The 21,269-nt window shown below is 34.7% G+C and overlaps 1 protein-coding gene and 1 long non-coding RNA gene across 3 annotated transcripts in view; one reads left to right on the top strand and one right to left on the bottom strand.

The window, feature by feature from the left end:
• The window catches only part of LOC121415061 (small ubiquitin-related modifier 3-like), a 58,917-nt gene that overhangs the window by 22,479 nt on the left and 15,169 nt on the right, over window positions 1–21,269 (top strand). The gene's annotated exons all lie outside the window — the stretch shown is intronic.
• On the bottom strand, window positions 11,072–12,583 carry LOC121415075. The gene is made up of 2 exons (XR_005969948.1): window positions 12,516–12,583; window positions 11,072–11,594 (listed from the first exon to the last, which is right to left on the bottom strand). It is a non-coding gene; the product is annotated as an uncharacterized LOC121415075 (long non-coding RNA).

Consider the following 21,269-nt stretch of genomic DNA (forward strand, 5'->3'; position numbering starts at 1 on the left):
CTCAGAAAATTGAAAACGGTTTTTACTGTGCCTTTTGTATATCAATAGACAAATCATTTCACACCCGATCATAAATAGAAAACAAAATAAAGTCATCAGGAACCATACAAAATTTGAAATTCATTGTTTTTTTACCATTCGCTATGTAGGAATGCTGCTCGCATATGACGTCACAAATCCAAAACTTTGAATTCTAATAACTTTCTTAATCTTTAACGGATTTTCTTCAAACCTTCACCAATATTTTTTATTATTTTTTCTGCTATTTTTACAACAAACTTTTCTTCAGGGTGAACTTCCCCTTTAAGATTGGAAGAAATGATGTAACTGATAAACACTTTACTAACATGAATATCAGTATGTGGGACTAGAGTGAAATTTCATGGTATCTTTGGAACAGTTTTAAAAGGTGAAGAAATAAAATATCATTGGTTTTAGCATATTTTGTCAATATCATACAAATAATTAACATACACGAAAACCAAGTAAAAAAATTGTTTGTCCGGGGGTCAAACTCAAGGTCGAAATAAAGGTCAAAGGTCATTACCTTATAAATCTCCAATGCATTATTTGATGCATGTTTTGGATTTCTCTCTGAATTTCCTATTAAATGGTACCAGTTTCATGAAAATTGGTCAACATGTTACGAGGCAATGGCCATTGAAAGTTGAAGGTCATGCCCATTTTCGTCAAAACAAGGAGAAAAGGGCTGGCCATAGCATGAGAACCGACAGACCGATTGGACTAATTTTTTTGTTTTGTGCGTGGGCCATGGTGAATTTTATGTGTACCAAATTTCAACGAATTCTGATACGGTCGGGTACAACCACTGGGAGAATCCAGATGGAATGACCCTATACATGTAGCTTCGAGGTGGAATCACCAAATTCACACCAGAGTTCCATCTCCTGAAGGCACAGGTCATGTTCGAATATGAGTCGAATTCGAATAAGGTCAAAGGTCAATGAACTTTCCATGACTGGCACAATTGTGTTGTACACCCAATAACTTTTTATAGCTTCGAGGTGGGATCACCAAATTCATACTAGAGGTCCATTGCCAAATTCATACCAGAGGTCCATCTCCTGAAGGCACAGGTCAAGTTCGAATGTGAGCTGATTTGGATAAGGTCAAAGGACAATGAACTTTCCATGACTGGCACTGTGCTGTGCTGTACACACAATAACTTACTATATCTTTGAGACCTGTAGGATTGCCAAATTCATACAAGAGGTCCATCTCTTGAAGGTGCAGGTCATTTTGGAATGTGAGTTGAATTTGATTAAGGTCCAAGGTCAATGAACTTTTTTTTACCGGTACTCAAAAAGAAGTAGATTTTATTAAATTTATAGATCATGTATTTAAGCCCTTCATGCATGTTTCAGAGCAATTGAAATCGAGTCAATAAAATGAAGTTACTGTAATCTTGCAAAACCAAAGATGTAAAGCAGTTAACACTTACATGTATATGTAGACCCCTACTCCACTGTTTCTTTTTTTTGGTCAAAATCCAAGAGTTTCAGATGACATTTTTTGAGAAAATATAAGTCAAGGGTTATTGGCATTCTATTTTGATCATTCGCATGAAATACTACATGTATACTTTTCTCCAACACTTACAAAATATTCATATCTATCCAATCTGTAGCTCCTCAGAACACAAAATAAATTAAAGAGAGGAATTAAAAAAAAAGAAACCCTGAACTTGTAGGGCTGAATTCAATCAGAGAATTTTACCAGGATTGATTTGAATCAAGGCCTGTTCAGACTTTGCCAGGTGTATGGTTGTGGTACATTGAGAACGGTTCAATAATACATGTATATATAAATAAAATGTATGCAGGGCATGCATGCCCTAGGTAAATTAAATTAATCATATAACAAACACACATTCTTTGCTTTTTGCCAAAATTAAGCATTTGTTTTTTTTCTCACCTGCATAGCAGAGCGAGACTATAGTCGTCGCTTTTCCGGCAGCAACGGCGCCGGCATCAACATTGAAATCTTAATCAAGGGTAAATTTTTGAAATGTCATCATAACTTAGAAACTAGAAAGTATATGGAAATAGTTCATGAAACTTGGACACAAGGGTAATCAAGTATTACTGAACATGCTGCCCCAGTTTCAGATCACATGACCAAGGTAAAAGGTCATTTAGGGTCAATGAACTTTATAGACAGTGTTGGGGGAAATCAATATCAAAATCTTAAACAAGGTTAAGTTTTTGAAATGTTGTCATAACTTCGAAAGTATGTGGACCTAGTTCATAAAACTTGGAGATAAGTGTAATAGTGTACATGTATCACTGAAGGTCACAGCTCATGAAATATACAAGTTGGTTTCCGTACAACAACTAAAAAAATACTTAATGGATTTTAAAATATTAGGTGTGTACATGTAGGTAGAAAACACCAAATACTTGTTAAGTTTTAATTCAGAGTCTGCAGGTCAAAGGTCACAGCTCATTATGCGAGTTTGTTTCCACATCACCTTTGAAATATTCAACAGATTTATAAGAACTGGTGTGTACATATGTAGATTACACCAAAATACAGGCCAAGTTTGAATTCAAAGTCTGCAGGTCAAAAGTCGAAGGTCACAGCTCATTATATGCAAGTTTATTCAAAGGTCTCAATTTGTTTATTATATGCATAGTTTCTGCACTATTTTCAGTTGAATCAAAATGAATGAATTTCTGATTGCGTTAAGCATGGGCATCTGTGTCCTCAGCACTTGTCATTTTTTCTAGTCTTTAACATGCAGTGTATGATCTTCAGTCCTTGGCTTGAAAATAAAAAATGTTTCTTATTGGAGAATGGGAGTCTCAGAGTCATGGAATTCTTCTAAAGAAACTGATCCTCATTTTGAGCTTCGAATCAGAACACCTACTATGCTGCATTAAATTAGCTTATGGTTTACCAAGACAGTTTATGAACTTGGCTTGAACCAGTCATTAGGAGCTCCCTATATCTAAGGACACAGACATAGTAGAAATTGTCAGCATCTTCATGAAATTAATATTGTCTATAAATTCTATTTTTACTTGATTTTATTTTCAATTGAAAAGCTAATTTCAGTAGCAAAATGCATGATTTTCAAAGTTTATGTCAGGGTGAAGCATTATATTATTGGTGTTTGCGCATTGTTTTAAAACATCTTGTTAAAAAAAAAATCTGATTTAATTGTTAAAAATCTGATTTACATGTGGGCTATTCCACGGTTACGTTAGTTACATTTGGAGACACCTTGACTCATACTTAGAGCTGTAACTCCATTATTATTGATAGGAACTAAATATCTCCTTATCACAACAAAGTACACAGTCTGACTATCGTTTGTATACAAACAAAACTTGGGAAATTCTATTATGCTCCTGGCAAATCTTTAGAATGTGTTGGTTACTCACGTTACATGATTTGGACATGCAAAAATTGAAAAGTCGACATACGTGAAAAGTCTCCTCATACAAGGCTTTTATGAAAGTTGATTATATCCATTTCAAAGAAGTATATTAGGGAGACAAACTTTGTATATCATTAAAAAAATAGAGAACACATGGTTTATACTTGGGGTGCAGATAATATGGTTACTCACGTTACGGTTACTCACGTTACATTTTGTCCATGTATGGTTAACAACACACATGTCATTAAAAATTCATTAATGTGTGTAAAATTCATTGCTAGGAACATCAAAAAGAGATTTTATACCAAAAATTGGAACAATTGGAGCTTTATTAGGGAGTAGGAGGGAAAAGTATGATTTCGCTTACTAATTATGCATAAATTAGCATAATCGCTTAATACCAATTTACTTGTAGATTATGTCCGAGACAACCTGCACGCAAATTTTCTGCGTGATCTTGCGGCCAATGGCCGAGATCTCAAGAGAAGCCTGGGAGCCCCCCTCCCCCCCCCCCCCCGGCCATATCAACTCCCAAAATACCACGGCCTCGCATTGTGAATACTTCTTCTAATATTCAATTATTTGTGTGATTGTATGACCACTGATGTTTTGATGAACAAAGAGTCACATCAAAGAGATGTACCCTCATTTTGCTTTTAATTAATAAAAAATAACTTCACAACTCACCATGAGACTTAAAACTTGACATCCCACAGAAAATGTTACCGAACTGAATAATTTTCACTGGTTACTCACATTACATGATGGTTACTCAAGTTACAAAGTTACTCACGTTACAGTTTTTCTTCATCATTTTTGTCTCACCTGCATAGCAGAGTGAGACTATACTCTATAGGCGCCGCTTTTCCGACGGCGGCGGTGGCGGCGTCAACATCAAATCTTAACCTGAGGTTAAGTTTTTGAAATGACATCATAACTTAGAAAGTATATGGACCTAGTTCATGAAACTTGGCCATAAGGTTAATCAAGTATTACTGAACATCCTTTCAGAGTTTCATGTCACATGACCAAGGTCAAAGGTCATTTAGGGTCAATGAACTTAGACCATGTTGGAGGAATCAACATCGAAATCTTAACCTGAGGTTAAGTTTTTTGAAATGTCATCATAAATTGGAAAATATATGGACCTAGTTCATGAAACTTGGACATAAGGTTAATCAATTATCACTGAACATCCTGCACGGGTTTTACATGTATGTCACATGACCAAGGTCAATGGTCATTTAGGGTCAATGAACTTTGGCCGACTTGGGGGTATCTGTTGAATTCCCATCATAACTTCGAAAGTTTATGGATCTGATTCATGAAACATGGACATAATAGTAATCTTGAAAGCATCACTGAACATTTTGTGCAAGTTTCAGGTCTCATGATTAAGGTCAAAGGTCATTTAGTGTCAATGAACTTTGGCCGATTTGGGGGTATCTGTTGAATTACCATCATAACTTTGAAAGTTTATTGGTCTAGTTTGTTAAACTTGTATCACTGAACATCCTGCGCCCATTTCAGGTCACATGACCAAGGTGAAAGGTCAATGAACTATGGCCGAATTGGGTGTATCTGTTGAATTACCATCATAACTTTGATAGTTTATGGATCTGATTCATGAATCTTGGACATAAGAGTAATCAAGTATCACTGAACATCCTGTGCGAGTTTCAAGTCACATGATCAAGGTCAAAGGTCATGTAAGGCCAATGAACTTTGGCCATGTTGGGTTTTTTTTTTGTTGAATAACCATCATATCTCTAAGTTTATTGGTCTAGTTCATAAAAAGTGAACATAAGAGTAACCATGTACATGTACATGTACCACTGAACATCTTGTGCGAGTTAGAGTAATTTTCAAAGTCAGCACTGCTGCTATATTGAACCGCGTGATGCAGGTGAGATGGCCAGAGGCATTCCACTTGTTTGGTTATTCATGTTACATCACCGGGGCAGGTTGCAATATTCATTTTTAAATGAGTACTACCAATTTACTTGAAAAGCGGTTGTGTATTTTAATTAATTTGACTCTTCTAAACTTCAGAAATATATAAAGTGGTACATGTATGTTTGTTGCAATAACCAAATGGTAATAGGCATATTTCATTTTTCACTATTTTTCTTGTATTTTGATACACAATGGAAGACACAACTTTTGACCATTTTTTCCAAAGTATACATATGAAAATAAACTTTATATTTCTTGTTCCTGAAACTATCATGTATGAAAAACTTAAAGTATTAAAAAATTCAAGAAAATATTGAATTTGAATTTTTAAGCTCATGTCCACCAACCTGTGGAATTGCCCATGTACGTACACTGTAAATCAAAGTCCAATTTTATTTTATTAAAAAAAAATGATTGGTGTTTTTAGTATGATGTTGGTATAGATCTCTGTAATGGCATTAGATGAAGGCAAATATATTCATTCTGTTATTGGTATAATTAGTATTGAAGAATGCAGGGATGGGATTACACAGGACTGGGTGTGATTTAGCCACAAAAATGCTCAATAGAGCCATGGATACCTAAAAAAGAGCCCTTGAAATCCCTATTTATTGACATGTTAAAGCTTATTCAATGTGGCAGAATTACAGAGTTGTAAAAAGTAGCCCCCGAAAAAAAATGTTTATGTACATGTAGGCCTATGTATATATTTTGCCTGGATGAATGGCACATTGTTGAGTAATCACAATAAGCAATACTTCAAATTCAAGTTGCATTAAGCAATGTTAATAATAATTTGTTGTTGATTTTAAAACTGGATCTCCAAATTTGAGAAATTGATAATGATAATAATAACCATACATGTATTTCTAATGTGCACATATCCACTCCCGAAGAATGCTCAAGGCGCCTGACAATTCATCATAATTCAAATATAAACAGTAAATTGGAAAAATATAAAATCATATATTAACAAAAAAAAAAAAACGCTCAAATTCATAAGGAGAGGGGGGGGGGTGAGTTATTGGGGTACACATACATTATTATTGGACGTTATGAGACACAAGATAGGTTTTCAAGTTTGTTTGGAATGACTGAAGAGAGGATGAGATTTGAACAGTGTGGGGAAGTGAGTTCCAGAGACAGGGTGCAGCAGCAAAGAATGCTCTGTCACCCCATGTCCTCTTTGTTCTGGGTTCTTTTAGTTTGATGGAATTAGATGAGCGAAGACCAGTACAGGTAGTAGAAGAGGAATGAATGAGAGAGGAAATATATGAAGGGGCAAGGTTGTGAAGTGAACAGTAGGTTAAAAGCAATATCTTATATTTAATGCGTTGTTCGACTGGAAGCCAGTGAAGGTTTTTAAGTAGTTTGGTAGTGGGGGGAAAACGTTCAGATTTTGTGACAAGTCGGGCAGCCATGTTTTGAATTTTCTGTAATCTGCGAATCTGATACTTTGGAAGGCCAAAGAGGAGGGAGTTACAATTATCAAGATAAGAGGTTACAAAAGCATGTATCAACTGTTCAGTCGTTTTGGGGGTTAGATAATTTCTTATTGCACGGATGTTCCGGAGATTATGATTAGCAGACTTAACAATATTAGAGATATGAATATCAAGAGTCATGGTAGAATTAAAAATAACACCAAGATTTCTTGCCTTTTCAGAAGGAAAAATATGAGCTGAGCCGACCCATATATGACTGATATTTATCTTTGCTAGTTGTTGCCTAGAGCCTAACATTAGAAATTCGGTTTTATCATCATTGAGTTTAAGAAAACAATCATCCACTTCCGTATATCTGAGATGCAATCCTCGAGATCCTTATTACATCTATCAAAGTGCTCTTGTATTGGAGAACATGAAAAGTATTTTGTAAATCATCAGCGTACATATGATAGCTAATATTATGTCTTTTAATCACATCATGAAGTTGCATGGTATACACGTTAAATAAGTGAGGGCCTAATACTGAGCCTTGCGGAACTGAGAAATCAAGGGTTACAGCTGAAGATGTTGCATCTTGAACATGAACTGCTTGAGATCTACTCGACAGGTAGGATTGAAACCATTGAAGAGACAAACCAACAATACCAATCTGTTTTAATCTACTTATCTCTTCTACATGTAATTTCCATTTAATCAACCCCAAATTGCTTATTGCGCAGAGATCCATAAGACACCATGGTCCTGATTTGTGGAACTCTCTACCAGAATGTATAAAAAGATCCACGTTTCTTTACTCATTTAAGGCAAACGTTAAATCTATGTTGATATCAGAATATTAAATTTCTGGAGTGGCTGGCATGAAAAGAAGACATGACCGGAGAAGACTTCTCTGGTGAACGATCATCGTTGATATCGAGACTCAGACAAATGTTTTTTACCTTGTTAATAAAGAAGTCAGAAAAAAGATCTGCCAAGTCCTGATTGGACACCATACTTGGGAGATTTCTTTCTTGTTTCTTATTCAAGAGCTTGTTAATGAGTCCAAACAACTTCTTCTGGTCACCAGAACAATTTTCTACTGCTGAAGAGTAGTACTGCTTTTGCGCCTGGTCAATGAGCCGAGATACAACCTGTCTCTGTTTGACAAATAGTAGACGATCTGATTCAGCTTTGGTGGATCTCCAACGTCTTTCTAGTCTGCGTCGTAAGGAATTAGCTTAAGAGCATGATCGGTTAAGGGTTCGCATTGAGGTGAAAATTTTTTTTAAGGTACTTTTATCAAATTTGCTTTTAAAATAATCTTTGATATCTCAGGTTTCAAAAAACTAAGTTTCATGAAGATTGATGATTCCGAAAGTACCGGAATAGTCCATTTTATTCATGGGGGTGCTGCTACCTCTCATCACGGACGGACTTTTCTACTCAAATTAAATTCACTCTAGTTTTATTGTTTTAAAAGTTACTCTAATTTGGTTTGGATGTTCTTGCACTCTGAACATTTCTCTATTATCAGACATAATATAGTAGAAAAAAATATTGGGAAGTAATTTTTTTTGGTAGGTGTTAACATTTCCATTTTGAAATTTCCGTCCGTGATGGAAAAAAAGATGAAAAGTTTTTTATTCTTTATCAGAGTAGAAATAAAAAATAAAAAGGTTTAGAGGTATCTCTCTAAACACTGTACATCATTTTATTTGAACATGGCTAAAATCCATACATTTTATCCATATCATAAACTCAGTCAAAAATGATCACGGACGGACATTAATTTGATCACGGACGGACAAAGTTAATTCACTCAAATTCATTTCACTCTAGTTTTATTGTTTTCAAAGTTACTCCAATTTTTTTTAATGGTCTTGCACTCTGAACATTAATCTATCATCAAACATAAATTAGTAGGAAAAAAATATGGGAAGTAAACTTTCCTTGTAGATGTTAACATTTCCGTCCGTCTGTCCGTGATGAAATTAATGTCCGTCCGTGATCATTTTTTTCTCACCTGCGAAGCAGAGTGAGACTATAGGCGCCACTTTTCCGACGGCGGCGGCGACGGCGGCGTCAACATCAAATCTTAACCTGAGGTTAAGTTTTTGAAATGACGTCATAACTTAGAAAGTATATGGACCTAGTTAATAAAACTTGGCCATAAGGTTAATCAAGTATTACTGAACATCCTATTAGAGTTTCATGTCACATGACCAAGGTCAAAGGTCATTTAGGGTCAATGAACTTAGACCATGTTGGAGGGATCAACATCGAAATCTTAACCTGAGGTTAAGTTTTTGAAATGTCATCATAACTTAGAAAATATATGGACCTAGTTCATGAAACTTAGACATAAGGTTAATCAAGTATCGCTGAACATCCTGCATGAGTTTCACGTCCCATGACCAAGGTCAAAGGTCATTTAGGGTCAATGAACTTTGGCCGAATTGCGGATATCTGTTGAATTCCCATCATAACTTTGAAAGTTTATGGATCTGATTCATGAAACTTGGACATAATAGTAATCAAGCATCACTGAACATTTTGTGCAAGTTTCAGGTCTCATGATTAAGGTCAAAGTATCACTGTAGTATCCAGTCAGTCCGCAGCCCGTCCGAAAGTGCTCTATTTTATTCAGCGGTATGCATAGCCGTCCGTGGTTATGCATACGTAATGAGCTGTGAAGACGAACTTTCCGATCGGTGTTTTTTGCTCTTAGAATCGTTTATTCCTCACAAAATTGGTCTTATTTTATAGAAAAGGCTTTGAAATTTCTGATCAATTGAATAAAATGCACATTTGACGTATTTTGAAGACCGATATTTAGCTTAGAAAAAAGAATTTTTTTCAAGAAATATGTGTGAATAAACAGCGTATTTTTGCATAGAAATCACACTTGCGTCAAATTGATATTATAATCAATGTAAAGCGTAGATATTCTTCTTTACGACAAAAAAAAATTATGAAATTTCATGATGTAGCAAAGTCGGGAACCACAAAAAACCACGGCAATGTCCATCGCAAAATGATTGGAATTGCAGTACAATTGCTGACGCGTTCTGATTGGTCAACAGCGGCGCACAGACTTACAACATTTCATATAGCATTAAAAACCCGGAAGTGCTACGAAAGCGATCCGTGGCGACTTGAGTAGACACTCTGTTTGACGTGTGCTGGGACCCTGGTTCGAACCCGACTGAGTGATTTTTTTTTCGCGGGGGGGGGAATATATTTTGGCTTTTTCTTTAAATCATATTCCTCCCCCGTTCCTACCCAGCTTTATTCTCTTTTTTTTTTACTTTCATGTGAATTTCTATTAAGGGCTGTATTATTAAATCATGGAGCTATGAATAAATCTTACTTCTTCGCAATCACTTTTGATTTTCAGGTTCTTGATTACACTTATTTGGGCAGAGGTGGGAAGGGAAGTGAGTTAAAGGTCAAGTGCACATCAACAAAAAATTCTTTGAATAGAGAAATTTCCCTTTTTTAACACAAAACAGTTATATACACAAAACAATGGTATGCAAATAGAGTTGATTATGTCATTCACATCACATTACTTTCTAAATTTTGGTTGCATTTTATTATATCAATTTTAGCAAATTTGTTATAAAAACTCTTCATCGAGTCACAATAGGTTACATTCATGGAAACTACAAATGTTAATGGAGGAATTACAATCTCTCAAAATTTGTCAAAGAAAATGAGAAAATCAAAATAAAACATACATGTCATGAACAGGTATCAAACAAAAAAATACACAAGAAATTAGAGTGTGTGTGACATAATCAGTTCTGTAATTTGCACCTTGACCAAGATGAGCATATAATTGTTTAATGAAATTAGGCAAATTTCTAAATGTCAAAATTATAATTTTCTAAATTTTGAATCATAATGTTTATTAAATTTTCTGCAATACTTTATTTTTCTTTAAATTCAAATTACTTTTTTGTTGGGGTGGACCTCTCCTTTACTCTTTGCATGGAATGTAGGGAATGCACATTAATATTTATCCACGAACAAAATTGTCTTAAAGTGTGCAAATCAGTAATTGGACACATGTTCACTTTCCTTTCATCCAGGCCCCTCCTTCACATCCACCAGGTTTACAGTCTTACAACAAAAATGATGAATTAATCATAATACCATCACACCATAGCTCCATGATCACACAACATTCACACGGTGTTTCGCAACAAATATTTCACTTCTGTTCACACATGCAATAATTACTGTGGAAAACAAAAACAAAGCGTAACCACATTCGAATACCGTCCACGTTTAAAAGGACAAATATATTATAACTTTTGAGAAAAAATTGTGAACATACATAAACACTTAACCTTCAGCACATTGGATAACATTAAAGAGTTGCTTGAGAACAAAATATAATTATGGGGCATTGCAAGAAACTTATGTTCAATTGCAAATCAACTACATGTTTGTTTTTAAGCAAAGGACTTACCCTTGATTTTGGAATGTGTAAATGAGTAGAAAGTTTCTTGCAATGCGCCATAAGTAACATTAAAACTGTTCTTTGGTTTTAAATTGTGTATTCTTATTTTTGTCAAGCTGTATTCCTGTCAAAGTCAGTATTCTTAGTCCTCTCCAAAACTGTGCTCAAATTTTCTTGTTTCCAATATCGATAAAGATCAATTTTCTGTAGTATCATTATCACTTCAAAATTTGCAAATGAAAAATGGCTTTGTCCAAATCAGTCCGACCATTACATGATGGATCATCTCCCAGAATGAAGTAGCGAGCAGGGACCAGAAGTCAGCAAGTGTGCAGATCTGTGTGTAGAAGAGACAAAAAAAGAGATACATAGTCTAAATTACTAAATAATCATTCAAAGTACATGTATGATGCATGTAAGAGACTAATACACGTAGTACTGTACTGTCTGCGACAGCCACATTTTTTTTATTTGAACAAAATGGTTTATAAATACTACTGAGTACGGTAGTACCAAACTTTTTAGTTGACTTTAAATTGTTTATTTTCTATAGAGTAGACTGTCTAAAATAATCATCATTTCATTCTTAACCACAGCCTGTGGCAAAAATCATCATGGGACACAACTTCGACTAGGCCTAATTATTAAGAAAATGGTTAACTTTTTTTAAACATAAATCAAGAAATATCTCAATCTATAAAAGCTTCATGGAATTCCGAAACCTGATAATCATTAAATAAATTTTAGAAGACATCTACTTATTGAGCTTCGTTTATATTAAGTCTTAATTACAAATAAAAACAGGTCCACCGTCCACAGTCACATAAATAATGCGAGCCATCTGTCATCATTACAGAAGTTTCAACGTATGGGACCAAAGACGAAATCCTACCAACCCCCGACGAACGCAATTTTAGCATTATTTCGCGCCATATCGTAGAGTGAACGCGAAGGTTACTTCCGGGTAAAACGTAAATTTCTTGATTTTCTCTAAAATAAAAATATAAGGTGAGTTTGCGTCAAATTGGTTCTGACATATTTTAAACAGTGACTTTTCTTCTTCATAAAAAACCCCGATTGAAACAATTTGGTTATGTAGCAAAGTCAGGAACCAAAAGTGAAATTCCGACTACAAAATCGTAGTTAAAATATTACTAAAATAAGCATCAATTAAACAGGTAAAAATGGTAGGTTGAAAATGTCGAAATATTAAAAATTATATATCAAAATGTAGATGAAGGCCTTGAGAATAACTTACCACAATTCGTTTCGACGTAAACTGAAGTTAGCGACCAGTACAGAGCTATAACTTCAGCCCCTCCAAATATCAAGCCAAATTGATCGCACGTTTTCCTTCGGAGACCGATAGAGGGCCGCTGAATAAATCTTCGTGAATATGCTCATTATCGCGCGAGCTGCGGTCTGACTGTATCACTGAACATCCTGTGCGAGTTTCAGGTCACATGATCAAGGTCACAGGTCATGTAAGGTCAATGAACTTCGGCCATGTTGGGTTTTTTTGTTGAATAACCATCATATCTCTGTAAGTTTATTGGTCTAGTTCATAAAAAGTAGATATAAGAGTAACCATGTATCACTGAACATCTTGTGCGAGTTAGAGTAAGCACTGCTGCTATATTGAACTGCGTGGTGCAGGTGAGACGGCCAGAGGCATTCCACTTGTTATTAGGATAATGTCTATGGATTCAGCTTTTTATTCTTTATCAGAATAGAAACAGAAATACAAGTGTGTAGAAGTATTTCACTGGACACTGTTCATCATTTTATTTGAACATAGCTAAAATCCATACATTTTATGCATATAATAAATCAATGAAAAATGATCACGGACGGACATTAATTTCATCACGGACAGACGAGTGAAATACTTGTGGAAAGATTCATATATGCAAATGAGAAACTTTGCTGAGCAGATTATGAGTTTAATTTTAGCTTCTAATTGCAGTGAAAAATGGCTCTGAGAATTATTCAGAACTCAAATGGAATAAGCCTACAAATCTTCACAATTTTTTGTGATATCTTTGTTTGGCCGTTATTGGGGCTATATTGTTAGGAAAATTGTTAAACATTATTGGAATGCAGATAGAGTTGAAAAGCTACATGTACATGTATATGCCAAAAAAGCGGGAAACAAAGTATGGCAAGAACAAGTCCAGAGCTGTAGATTTCATCAATTCAAGCTTGCAGAAAGTGATGGAGAAGAAGTAGAATGCAATGCATAATCTCATAAGCAGAAAAATCAATTTTTCCATGCACAAACTTATGGATTCACAATGCTTCTAACAGAACATAGGTTTGTGAAAATTACATGAATACCTTTTTTAGAAGTCCATTTTGGAGCTAATTTTAAGCAAATCGCTTATCTGGTAAACTGTGAAAATGCATAAAGCTTGCACTGCAGTGTTTAGAAGTTAGGCTTTGGATTGGAATATCAATTTCAATTTTGGATTCGGTCAGGGCCTAAATACATGAGGGCTGTTGATGTTATGGGGTGTCCCCGCTTTGATATATGCAAAAGATGGATTTAAAGAGAGCCACTGACAAGTGTTGATCCAACAAACAAGCATAAGAATCAGCGACCTGTTAATCTTTTAGATTTAGTTTTTGGACCTTAAAAAAGCATCTTTGCTCTTGGAAAATTAATGCCTAAAATCATCATGATCATAAAAATACTTGTATCAACATGATCAATAATCAACTAGCTGTTGATTTTGAACCTACTTGTATTCTACACTTTAAAAAGACAATAGGGGAAGGCGGGGTAAGTTGTGACACTTTTTGCATTTTGCACGTTAGAATTGATATGACTAGTAATATTGTAGAAATAAGTAGGGGAAGGCGGGGTAAGTTGTGACAGTTTTTGCTTTTTGCATGTTAGAATTGATATGATTAATAATCTTGTCGAAATAAGTACCTTGCCTTGAAATTTAATTCTTCTGAAATATTTTCCACCTATATATAACTCTCTATCCCCACACTGAAAGTCATCGTGACCTTTGAAAAAAAACGATGTCAAATGGCCCAACTTGCCCCATATATGGGGTAAGTTTGAGCCACCTTCTGGGGTAAGTTGAGCCACAAAAACTATGTACAAAATGTATGAGGGGAGAACCAGCATGTCAATTTTTTGTTTAAAGTCTTTTCACTTGCTAATTCTCTATAAATACTAACATTCTTTAAAAGGAAAAGAGCAGCCATGTAAATTTACTCCTTTCAGCCAGCATTTCAATCGATTTTTATGGTTTGTTTGTTTTTTAAGATACATTACCATAGGAATTACCATGGCTCAACTTGCCCCATGCTGTTTGGCTCAACTTACCCCAGTCCGAACTTAGTGCGATAATTTTGTATCCACACATTTATTATGCATCCATCATATAAAAGACTATGACAAGAATGAAGATCCATATCTGGACTAATAATGTTGTTATCATGTCTTTATTATATTTAAAGACGTGTGTGTTTATAAAGCAGTTATCTATTTCACACTCTTTTTTACTTTTTTGGCTGAAATTCATATTTTTCCCTCTAAAAAACTACTTTTTGTTTCAAAGTTGAAAACAATATGGTGGGGTTAGGGGTTATGCTATGGGTCATCAATACATGACACCACCACAATGTCTGACTCATTCATTATTGGCCTGGGGCTGGTGGCTCAACTTGCCCCTATGCTCAACTTACCCCGCCTTCCCCTACCTGAACTTTAAATTTGATTCTTGGGAAATACTTTTCACCTATATATAACTTTCTACCCCCATGCTGAATGTCATTGTGACCTTTGAAAAAAAAAATGTCAAATTGCTCAACTTGCCCCATGTGTGGGGTAAGTTGTGCCATCGTCTGGGGTAAGTTGAGCCACAAAAACTATGTGAAAAATGTATGCGGGAAGAACCAGGATGTCAATTTTTCATTTAAAGTCTTTTCACTAGCTAATTCTCTATGAATACTAACATCTGAAAGTAAAAGGACTGTCATGTGAATTTGCTCCTTTCTGCCTGCATATCAATGGCTTTTTACATTTTTTATTTTTTTTTATTATACATCACCTATTCTTTACATTCGATTTTGACAAGAAATGTGTTAAGAGCAATCGTATGTCTAGATTATACTGTGCGTCTAGCATAGAAATCAAGTTGCTACATCTTAAATCAAGTTGCAGCAACTTGATTGAAGTTGTAGCAACTTGATTGTGCAACTACATGTAATACTGTTTAATATTATTAAAATATGTACAAATCATCAAAACAATTGCATTTGTTTACCAAAAAAAGTATTAAGAACTTTTTACAGAGTACTTCCATTGTATTTTAATTGTCTCCGTCCGTGATGTCCGTCCGAGATGTCCGTCCATGATGGAAAATATTTGCAATTCTCTCAGAAGTTTGATATTGGTTAAGAATTCAATATGCTGAACATAGAAGCTAACATACCCGAGTGTTAGGTGCATTAACAATAATTGGTCCATGTAAAGCTGTTTAGATAGAAACAATAAAAATGTACAAAAATTCTAAAAACCACATTTCTATCTTGTCCGTCCGTGATATGGCACATTTAGTGGATACCTGTGTTTGTAGGTAACCATGGCAACAAACTTTTTTAATCATTCAGCATACTATGTCCTACCCTTCACTATAAAACACAAAGGAACCTTGTTCATCTTATTCCTAATTTGTTACAAGCCTTCAAAACTTTCAAAATCTATCAAATGTCCGTCCGTGATGAACCGATCATGCTCTTCACGGATATCGTGTGTCATCCACGGAGACCGAGGTTTAAATACTACAATTTTAGATTTTCTAGGAGCTAATTCATCTTACATGGATCTAAGAGAATCATCATAATTGATACATATAGATGTTACGATGTTACATCATGCTGTAAATCAGGTGCAGACCGTACAGACAAAGCTTTGTGGAGACCTTGTCTAAATTTCTGCCTATCTAAGGATTACAAATTTCGTGTTAAAATTCTCTGTTGAGAAGGTTTAGGTTTTTCAAGCATAACATTACATGATACAGCGTGTGATTAACAAATCAAGAGTATGTCCGTGATTGTGGGTTGACTCGGATACATGCTGTACCATTCCATATACTGATAACAAATTTAGAAACTGTCTAGACTTCATATCCTCGTGTGTATCAACCCATATATTGAAATCACCTGAAAGTGTTATCTCGGAATTGTGAAGTAGATAACTATCTAGCATTTTACCAAACTCTTCCAAAAACATGCTAAAGGGAATGTGATGGTTGTGCTCATCAGTTTCAGGTCTGTATATAACCACTTAACTAACAGAGCGAGAATTTCCTAACACTCTAACATGTAGTGACTCAAAGGATTTGAATTGGGTTACATGACTGGTAGATACTGAGAGGGAGGATTTATACAAGAGTCCAACCCCTCCTCCATTCTTCCCTTAACGTGGCTTATGTTCCCAGCTATATCCCGCTGTTGTAATCTTCCCGATAACAACATCATCCCTTTCCGTAAGCCAGGTTTCAGTTACTCCAACAATATCTAAATCATTTTCAATGACAAAATCTGAAAATTCAGTTGTCTTATTTCTAATTGATCGCATATTCAAGGTACAGAGCTTAGTAAAGCTACATGTATCAACTGGTACAATGTGAATTAAATTTGAATTCTGAACACATCTAATTCTTCTGTTATTGTTTCCGCTCCATAACGGACGAAAACGTGGCCTTATGCAGACTGGTATGGTAGAGTTATAACCACTGGGCTGATCCTGATCATAGTGTTTTACATGTATATCAGGATGATGAGAGTCTGCCGGTATATTCTCAGATTCATTCCTTTTCAACTTCTTGAATAATTTTGTCTTCACACCACCTCTTGTTCCACGTTGAGTTCGAGGAATGGAGCAGATACCCAAAGATCTAAGAGACATAACCTTGTTTTTTGTATATACAATATTTTTTATGGTTTCTTGTCAATTCGAGGGTGCTGATTACGAATCTGAATGATGCCACTCGTGTAACCTTGAGCATTTTCCACATATTGGCAAAATCCAATATGGCCACCAAAATATCCAAATTACCCATGAAAATCATACAAATTTTCCGCTCATTGGCTATGAAATGCATGAAATTGTGTGGCAGGAGTGATATACAATCTTAAAAAATAATTTTTGACAAAATATTTATTTTCCTGATATTCAAAATGGCCGCCATACATGTAGGCCCTTGTATACTCTATTATGTACAATAAGAATAGGGAAAACTAATTTTCACAAAAATGAGCACTAAACTGCAAAAAATCGTGATGTATGAACGAAGTAATATATTCAAATCATCATTACTAACGAGATATATAAATTACTATGTCATATTTGGGAACATTGTTGTATTTTGATATCTAAAATAGCCGCCCCTTGCCCAAACAGTATTGCGTACAATGGCAATGGGGGCCAAAAATTCACAAGAGTGATCATTAACATGCTTATGAAGATTAATCAGTGAAATACTGACTAAAACAATTGTTAACAAAATATATTATCAGTATGCCATGTATGTGATGAATGTTGTATTTTGATATTCAAAATGTATAATGCACAATGAGAAAGAGGAAATCACAAGCTTAGGTGAGCACTAAAATGCATATATATGTGATAAATTAATTGTATACTGTCTAAAAACGTATTTTTCTAACCAAATATCATTCAGATTTCAAGTTTGTGTTAAAGACTGTATTTTGACTTTCAAAATGGCTGCCATAGACATTAACTGTATTATGTACAATGTAAAGTGGGAAACCAATATTCACAGGAGTGAGCACCAAAAATGCACGTAATAGTGATCTACATGTATGAGTAAGATATTGTCTGAAAGCATAATTTCTATTAAGATATATATCATTTATTCTGCCAGATAAATACAGTTATTTTATTATTCAAAATGGCCGCTACAGGCCATTACGGTATTGGGAACAAATAATTTCAACAGAATTTGGCTTTGCTTAGCCAAATGGTGATGAGCGAAATGTCTGAAAACATGATTTATAACACAATATATCATACCTTGTGTAAATCAGGTGATAAATACAGTATTTCAACATTCAAAGTGGCTGCCATATGCCCTTTTTGTCTCACCTGCGAAGCAAAGTGAGACTATAGGCGCCGCTTCTCCGACGGCGGCGGCGGCGTCAACATCAAATCTTAACCTGAGGTTAAGTTTTTGAAATGACGTCATAACTTAGAAAGTATATGGACCTAGTTAATAAAACTTATCCATAAGGTTGATCAAGTATTACTTAACATCCTATTAGAGTTTCATGTCACATGACCAAGGTCAAAGGTCATTTAGGGTCAATGAACTTAGACCATGTTGGAGGATTCAACATCAAAATCTTAACCTGAGGTTAAGTTTTTGAAATGTCATCATAACTTAGAAAATATATGGACCTAGTTCATGAAACTTGGACGTAAGGTTAATCAAGTATCACTGAACATCCTGCATGAGTTTCACATCACATGACCAAGGTCAAAGGTCATTTAGGGTCAATGAACTTTGGCCGAATTGGGGATATCTGTTGAATTCCCATCATAACTTTGAAAGTTTATGGATCTGATTCATGAAACTTGGACATAATAGTAATAAAAAATCACTGGAAATTTTGTACAAGTTTCAGGTCTCATGATTAAGGTCAAGGGTCATTTAGGGTCAATGAACTTTGACCGAATCGGGGGTATCTGTTGAATTACCATCATAACTTTGAAAGTTTATTGGTCTAGTTCATTAAACTTGGACATTAGAGTAATCAAGTATCACTGAACATCCTGTGCGCATTTCAGGTCACATGACCAAGGTCAAAGGTCAATGAACTTTGGCCGAATTGGGTGTATCTGTTGAATTACCATCATAACTTTGAAAGTTTATGGATCTGATTCATGAAACTTGTACATAAGAGTAGTCAAGTATCACTGAACATCCTGTTCAAGTTTCAAGTCACATGATCAAGGTCAAAGGTCATGTAAGGTCAATGAACTTTGGCCATGTTGGGGTTTTTAGTTGAATAACCATCATATCTCTGTAAGTTTATTGGTCTAGTTCATAAAAAGTGGACATAAGAGTAACCATGTATCACTGAACATCTTGTGCGAGTTAGAGTAGTATTCAAAGTCAGCACTGCTGCTATATTGAACCGCGTGATGCAGGTGAGACGGCTAGAGGCATTCCACTTGTTGTGACATTATTTGTCTCCACTCAAATTGTATTCGATAAGTGCCTATGGTGGCCATTTTCAATTTAAAAATGCAGCATTTATCACCTTAATTACACAAAAGTATGATATATCTCGTTAGAAACCATGGTTTTAAACAATAATTCACCCTTACATCACAATTCACAATTATATGCAATATTTAGAGTCAAGCAAAGCCAAATTCTGTTAAAATTATATGTCCCATGTTACAATGTGCACAATATTTTTAGGACCTATGGCAGCCATTTTTGGATTTCAAAGTATAGTATTTATTACCTCCACGACCAATATGTGATGTATATTAGTTAGAAATAATGTTTAAGACAATTTGGTCGCATGTCATAAGGTGGTCCAATTTCGCGAACAGGGTAAAAATGGTCAAAAATTTCATTTTTTTATATGTTATAGCTATTACCATTCTCTAAATAATGAAAAAGTTTTAAGTCTCTACTACCTTTATTTCTCCTTAAAATGACTAATTAACAGCTAATCATTACATAGACATCAATGTAAATGTGAATTTTGAAATGTGTTTTTCTCAAATTGGACCTGCTGCACATAAAATGGTGTCAAAAGTTAATGCAACGTTGGATCACCCTAGTATTTTGCAGTTATAATCTTTAAACATCAATAATTAGATCTGTACCAAAAATTGAATAATTATCTATTATTGTATACATATTAATTATACTAATCAATTAACAGTATTTACTTTCACATTTTTGCCCCCAAAATACCTGTCACTGTATTCATATGCTTGGCAAAATGACAATATCATGGGTAGAAATGTTTGTTGCAATGATACACAACATTTGTACTAAAAATCAAGATTACACATTAGATAATTAACCAAATCTCTCCGGTTTACTAATTGATTAGGTTGCAGATCAGAGCTGACATACACATGTATTCCATTGCTGCATATTTTCAAAATTGTCAAATTTTTATGGCATTTAGTTGTTCCCTGCTGTAAAACACCCAGAAATATGAGGATAACAGTCATATTACATATTGTAGTAAGTTGTTAATTAGGTTTAATTAATATTTTATCATTTACCACATCCACCGGCTCCGCATCCACCGGCTCCGCCACCCCTGTTACTTCAAACTTAATGTGCTATAGTTTTTGTTCCTGATATTGTATTGATTTAATTCATAGTAATATATTTAGCCTATAGTTCTAGCTTCAAAATGAGATATTACTCAATAAATTTGGTCAAGATGCTGTGATGTAGCAACAATTTATCCATGGCACCGTGTGGAAAATTGTTCATACGCCACCCTTTTTGCATACCCAACTTATGAAATGCGACCTAGGTCGCATGTCATAAGGTGGTCCAATTTCGCGAACAGGGTAAAAATGGTCAAAAATTTCATTTTTTTATATGTTATAGCTATTACCATTCTCTAAATAATGAAAAAGTTTTAAGTCTCTACTACCTTTATTTCTCCTTAAAATGACTAATTAACAGCTAATCATTACATAGACATCAATGTAAATGTGAATTTTGAAATGTGTTTTTCTCAAATTGGACCTGCTGCACATAAAATGGTGTCAAAAATTAATGCAACATTGGATCACCCTAGTAAATTGCAGTTATAATCTTGAAACATCAATAATTAAATCTGTACAAAAAATCGAATAATTATCTATTATTGTATGCATATTAATTATACTAATTAATTAACAGTATTTAATTTTACATTTTTCCCCCAAAAATACCTGTCACTGTATTTATATGCTTGGCAAAACAACAACATCATGGGTAGA

The sequence above is a fragment of the Lytechinus variegatus genome, chromosome 1 (genome assembly GCF_018143015.1).
Source record: "Lytechinus variegatus isolate NC3 chromosome 1, Lvar_3.0, whole genome shotgun sequence".
In the NCBI taxonomy this organism is placed as follows: domain Eukaryota; kingdom Metazoa; phylum Echinodermata; class Echinoidea; order Temnopleuroida; family Toxopneustidae; genus Lytechinus; species Lytechinus variegatus.